At 36.9% G+C, this 6,231-nt stretch overlaps 1 non-coding gene across 1 annotated transcript; it reads right to left on the bottom strand.

Moving 5' to 3' along the window:
* Positions 1-217: 217 nt before the first annotated feature.
* Positions 218-324, bottom strand: LOC131174203 (small nucleolar RNA R71). Its single transcript, XR_009144451.1, has one exon. It is a non-coding gene; the product is annotated as a small nucleolar RNA R71 (small nucleolar RNA).
* Positions 325-6,231: the final 5,907 nt, after the last annotated feature.

Genomic DNA, 6,231 nt, shown 5'->3' with positions numbered 1-6,231 from the left:
AAATCCACACACACACCTGAAGAAGTTTGCTATGATTTGCGACATGCAAAAACAACCTGGAGTGTCTGATGATGCAGCAAGATTGAAGCTATTCCCATTCTCTTTGAAAGATAGAGCATTGGATTGGCTTGATTCTTTACCTCACAACTCCATTACAAATTGGGAGCAACTAATCGATGCATTTCTTGCACAATATTTTCCACCTGGAAAAACTCAAGAGCTGAGGAATCAAATGACAGCTTTCAGACCAAGAGAAGATGAAACTCTCTATGAATCATGGATGAGATGGAAGGAATTAGAGAGATTATGCCCACATCATGCCATTCCAAAATGGATGATAAATCAGAATTTCTACACAAATGTCACTCCTGCAATCAGAGGAATTATTGATGCTCAAACAGGAGGAGAATTTATTATAAAGCATGAAGATGAAGCTTATGAGTTATTAGAGAAAATTGCAAAGAATACTCATCTTTGGAGTAGTCCAAGAGGACCAGCTCCAACTCAGAAAAGGCAAGCTGCTGGAATGTATGATCTTGATCCATTCAACATGATTAATGCAAAGTTTGATGCACTTACAAATGTCCTTGCTAAGAAGATGGAAGATTTGAGTATGTTGGTTAGTTCAACATCATCACCGGAAGTTCACAACAAGTGGCTTATGCAGGAAACTACCGGTGTGGAGTAGATTATGGAGAACAAGCGAGATATGTTGGTAATTATGGAAACAAGCAAATGGGAATCCTTATTCTCAAACTTACAATCCAAATTGGAGGAATCATCCTAACTTTTCATGGGGCAATCAGCAAAATCAAGTTCAAAATCGAATTTTCAACCACAGCAGAGTCAAGTACCATATCAGCAAAATAGGCAACCATTGCCCAATTTTCAGAGAAAAATATGAACCCTCCACCAAAAGCGGCAGAACGAAATTCCACCATGAAGCTTTATTGCAACAGATTCTTGCCAACCAAAATAAGCATTATGAGGAGATGAGAGAGGTGAAAGCAAGGTGGAACAAATGCAAACACACAACAGAATCTTTGGAAAACCAGTTGCACAACAAGCATCTTCCTCAAGTGCCAAATCTTTTGGAAAGCTTCCAAGTCAACGAGAAAATCCAAGAGAGCATTGTCAAGCTATTACTTTAAGAAGTGGTAAAGTTATAAATGATGAGAAGAGTGAAAGCAGTGAGAGAGAAAATGAAAAAGGCGTGAGAGTGAAAAACAAGAAAGTGCAGAAAAATGTAAGGAGAAATTTGAAGAAAAAGAAGAGAAATATATACCGCCTGAGCCCTACAAGCCACAACTTCCCTTTCCACAAAGATTTCACAAAGCCAAGCTTGATAGGCAATTTAGGAAGTTCTTAGAGGTTTTGAAGAAACTTTACATAAATGTGCCTTTTGTTGATGCTCTTTCACAAATGCCCTCTTATGCAAAATTCTTGAAAGAAATTCTCTCAAACAAGAAAACTTGAAGATGATGAAAGCTGTAGCTTTGTGAGAAGAATGTAGTGCTATCCTCCAAAGGAAACTTCCTCCAAAGCTTAAGGATCAGGAGTTTTTCAATTCCATGCCACATTGGAGAGTCTTGTTCTACAAAAGCTCTATGTGATTTAGGGGCAGTGTTAGCCTTATGCCCCTTTCTATCTATGAGAAGCTCAACATGGGAGATCTAAAGCCAACCCACATTTCTCTTGATTAGTTGACAGAACAATCAAGTATCTGAAGGGATTTTGGAGAATGTGCCTGAAGGTTGGAAAGTTCTATATACTGTTGACTTTGTCATCTTGGACATGGAGGAAGATTCCAATATTCCAATTATATTGGGAGACCCTTTCTAGCTACAGCAGAGCATTGATTGATGTGAAAGGAGAAAAGCTTACTCTTAGGGTTGGTGAAGAGCAATTAATTTTCAATATTAATAACTCTATGAAGAAGCATCATTCAAGGCGATACTTGCTTGAGAGTTGATATTATTGATAAGTGGTTGAAGAACACTTCAGAAGAAATATCGGAAGATCCACTTGAAAATTGTTTGGTTCATGGAGGAGGCATAGACTATGACAACCCTCATGAAGCTGCATATACTCAACACTTAGAGGAAGTCCACCATTCATTTACGCTCCAGTTTTCAACTCATACAAAAGGAAAAAGCGAATTTAAGCAATCATCATTCAAGGAAGAAGATGCACCTAAGGTAGAACTTAAGCAACTTCCTTCTCATTTCAGTATGAATTTCTTGGCACTAATAACACTTATCCGAAGAATTGTAAATGCAAACTTGAGTACTTTAGAAGTTGATAAGTTGTTAAGAGTGTTGAGAAAATTTAGGAAAGTTTTGGGATACACCATAGATGACATTAAGGGAATAAGCCCACACTTTTGCATGCATAGAATCAGTTTGGAAGAAAATTGTAAACCATCTATTGAACATCAAAGGAGGTTAAACCCAAATATGAAAGAAGTTGTTAAAAGGAAATTTTGAAGTTGCTTGATGCGGGGATCATATATCCCATCTCGAAGATGCCAGGTGAGCCCGGTACATGTTGTCCCAAAAAGGGTGGAATAGCGGTGGTCAAAAATGAAAATAATGAATTAATTCCCACTAGAACGGTGACTAGTTGGCGAATGTGCATAGATTACAGAAAATTAAATGTTGCCACTAGAAAAGATCATTTTCCACTTCCCTTCATTGATCAAATGTTGGAAAGACTAGCTAGGCATTCTTACTTTTGCTATTTAGATGGATATTCGGTTTTTTCAAATCCCTATCCATCCAAATGATCAAGAGAAAACCACTTTTACTTGTCCATATGGAACCTTTGCTTATAGAAGGATGCCATTTGGGTTGTGTAATGCACCAGCCACTTTTCAGAGGTGCATGATGGCAATCTTCTCAGATTTTATTGAAGACATAATGGAGGTTTTTATGGACGATTTTTCTGTTTATGGATCTTCATTTGATATATGCTTGGCTAACCTTTCTAAAATTTTGCGATGTGCGAATCGACCTTGTGTTAAAGCTGGGAAAAGTGTCATTTCATGGTTCAGGAAGGGATAGTGCTTGGACATTTGGTGTCTAACAGAGGAATAGAGGTTGATAAAGCCAAAGTTGAAGTGATAGAGAAGATGGCTCCTCCTACCAATGTCAAGGGAATTCAAGTTTCCTAGGACATGCCGGGTTCTCTACAGAGCGCTTTATTAAGGATTTTTCTAAAATAGCTAAACCTTTGTCAAATTTGTTAAGTAATGACACACCATTTGAATTTGACCAAGAGTGTTTGGATGCCTTTTGCGAGTTGAAGCAAGCTCATCATCGCACCAATCATGTAACCACCTGATTGGAGCCTACCTTTTGAAATTATGTGTGATGCTAGCAACTATGCAATTGGGGCTGTTCTTGGTCAAAGAAAGGACAAAAAGGCTTATGCTATTTATTATGCTAGTAGAACACTGGATGAGGCTCAAACAAATTATGCAACAACTGAAAAGGAATTTTTGGCAATTGTCTTTGCATTGGAAAAGTTCAGACCTTACATTATTGACTCAAAGGTAGTTATATTTTCAGATCATGCAGCCATCAGGTATTTGCTCCGTAAAAAGGAGGCCAAACCGAGGCTCATTAGGTGGATTCTGATGCTACAAGAGTTTGATTTGGAGATTAGAGATAATATATGAGCTGAAAATGTATTTTCTGATAATCTTAGTAGGTTGAAATTGGATGGTGAAGAATTGGATGAAATCCCTATTGATGAGTTTTTCTTGGATGACCAACTTTTCTCTCTTGTTGCTAAACTACCTTGGTATGCAGACTTTGTGAATTATCTATCTTGTGGAGTTTTACCTCTAGGTATGACATGGCAACAAAAGAAAAAGTTCTTGCATGAGGTGAAGTTTTATAGATGGGATGACCCTTTACTCTTTAGGAGATGTTGTGATGGTCTAATTAGAAGATGTATTCCTGAAGAGGAAATCCAGAGTATTTTGCATCATTGTCATGCTTCTGATTATGGAGGACATTTTGGCATCTCTAAGACAGCTAGTAAAATTTTGCAAGCTGGTTTCTTTTGGCCAAATCTTTTTAAGGATGTGAGGAAATTTGTGTTGGATTGTGATAAATGTCAAAGGAGTGGAAATTTGTCAAAAAGAGATCAAATGCCCCTGAATAATATTCTTGAAGTGGAATTATTTGATGTTTGGGGAATAGATTTTATGGGGCCATTCCCTCCTTCATATGGTAATAGATACATCTTAGTTGGGGTTGACTATGTGTCAAAGTGGGTGGAAGCTATTGCAACTCCAACTAATGATGCTAGAGTGGTAGTAAAATTTTTGAAAAAATTTGTCTTGAGCAGATTTGGAGCTCCTAGGGCTATAATTAGTGATGGGGGTTCCCATTTTTGTAATAAGCAATTTGAGAGCTTAATGAGGAAGTATGGTGTAGTGCACAAGATAGCTACTCCATACCATCCTCAAACTTCAGGACAAGTTGAAATTTCTAACAGAGAGCTCAAGCATATTTTGGAGAAAACAGTGAACAATTCTAGGAAAGATTGGTCTATCAAACTAGATGATGCTTTATGGGCATATAGGACTGCCTACAAAACCCCTATAGGAACTACTCCCTTTAGGTTGGTGTATGGTAAGTCTTGTCATTTACCTGTGGAGCTAGAACATAGAGCATATTGGGCCATTCAAACCTTGAATTTTGATCTTAAGCAAGCTGGTGAGAAAATGTTGTTACAACTTAATGAGCTTGAGGAATTGAGGATGGATGCTTATGAAAGTGCCCGTATTTATAAAGAAAGAACTAAAGTTTGGCATGATAAGCATCTGAGGAAAAAGGAATTCAAAGAAGGTGATTCAGTTTTGTTGTTCAACTCAAGATTGAAATTGTTCCCTGGAAAACTCAAGTCAAGGTGGACTGGTCCATATAGAGTTTCTAAGGTTTTCCCTTATGGAGCAATAGAAATTTGGAGTGAAAAATCTGGGAATTTTAAGGTCAATGGGCATAGATTGAAACATTACATAACTGGAGACCCAATACTAGGAGCAAGCTGTTACAAGCTCTCCAATCCCTCACCTCTTTTCAGTAAAATTCATGAAGAGTCCAGCTAAGGACTATAAATTAGCTCTCTTGGGAGGCATCCCAAGTCCTTTTATTTTGCTTTTGTTGATTTACTTTCATTTTCATTAATTTTGTTTTTATCTTAAATCTCCACAAATTCAATTTTTGACATTGTTAAATTTTTTTTCTTTTAGATGTAATTCATCAAGAAAATTTGGTGAACTGTTGGGAAAGTAATTCTTAACTTGAAAAAAATTTTGTCCTTCAAAAGAATCGATAAGTTTTCTTTGCATAACTTTGTCACGAGCTGATCTGGTTTATGCAGAGGAATGTACATTCTGCACAAAATGGCTTATGTTTTTGATGAAGGCTGGATGTATTTAAATGGAGGAAGGTTGGTGAATCAAAAAGCTGCAATCTGTTATTGCAAAGGAAAACTAAGTACATTCTCGCAGAGCGTAAAAATAGAATCTGCAGATCACTTGTGTTTTTGGTGAGGTTGGGTGAATAATTTTCTAATATTTGTGCTTCAAATGATATTATGGTGGTAAGTGAGTCATTTTTGCGATTTCGAGCTCCTTTGGGGTTGTAGGATTCAAGGTAGAAATGTTGCATTTTTCTTGGCAAATCTTGGAGACTTCATTTCATCATGTGTGGTTAGATGCAACTTCATACGATTTTTTTATGGAGTTTTATGTACTGAATGTTGATTTGCAGAATTTGAGTCAAAATGGCATAGCTCTCAAAGGTCTTTTACGTAAAATCCATTTTTACATGCTTGTGTGATGCACTTTTGATGAACTTTGAATATATTGATGTGTTTTTGATGAAAATTTCTCATGGTATGTGTTTCCTAGAATTATATTTCATCATTCTCGTATTGTTCACACTTGCAATTCATGTTCTATTGCATTCTTGATTTTGTTGAATTGCGCATAAGCAACTGCATAGCTTATGCAATCCTGCATAACCAAAATTCTTGCCATTTTTCACCTTTATTGCAAGTGCATAAGGAGAGTGCATAGCTTATGCAACTCTGCATAACCTCATTTTGTCAAATTTCATATCTGTTAAAACTTGCATAAGGTGAGTGCATGACTTATGCACTTCTGCATAACTTCAAATCCTTCATTTTCTCTCTCTGCCGAAACTTGCATAAGGT

The sequence above is a fragment of the Hevea brasiliensis genome, chromosome 15 (genome assembly GCF_030052815.1).
Source record: "Hevea brasiliensis isolate MT/VB/25A 57/8 chromosome 15, ASM3005281v1, whole genome shotgun sequence".
In the NCBI taxonomy this organism is placed as follows: Eukaryota; Viridiplantae; Streptophyta; class Magnoliopsida; order Malpighiales; family Euphorbiaceae; genus Hevea; species Hevea brasiliensis.
Note: the sequence above shows the minus strand (reverse complement) of the source record. Positions and strands in the feature narration are given on the sequence as shown.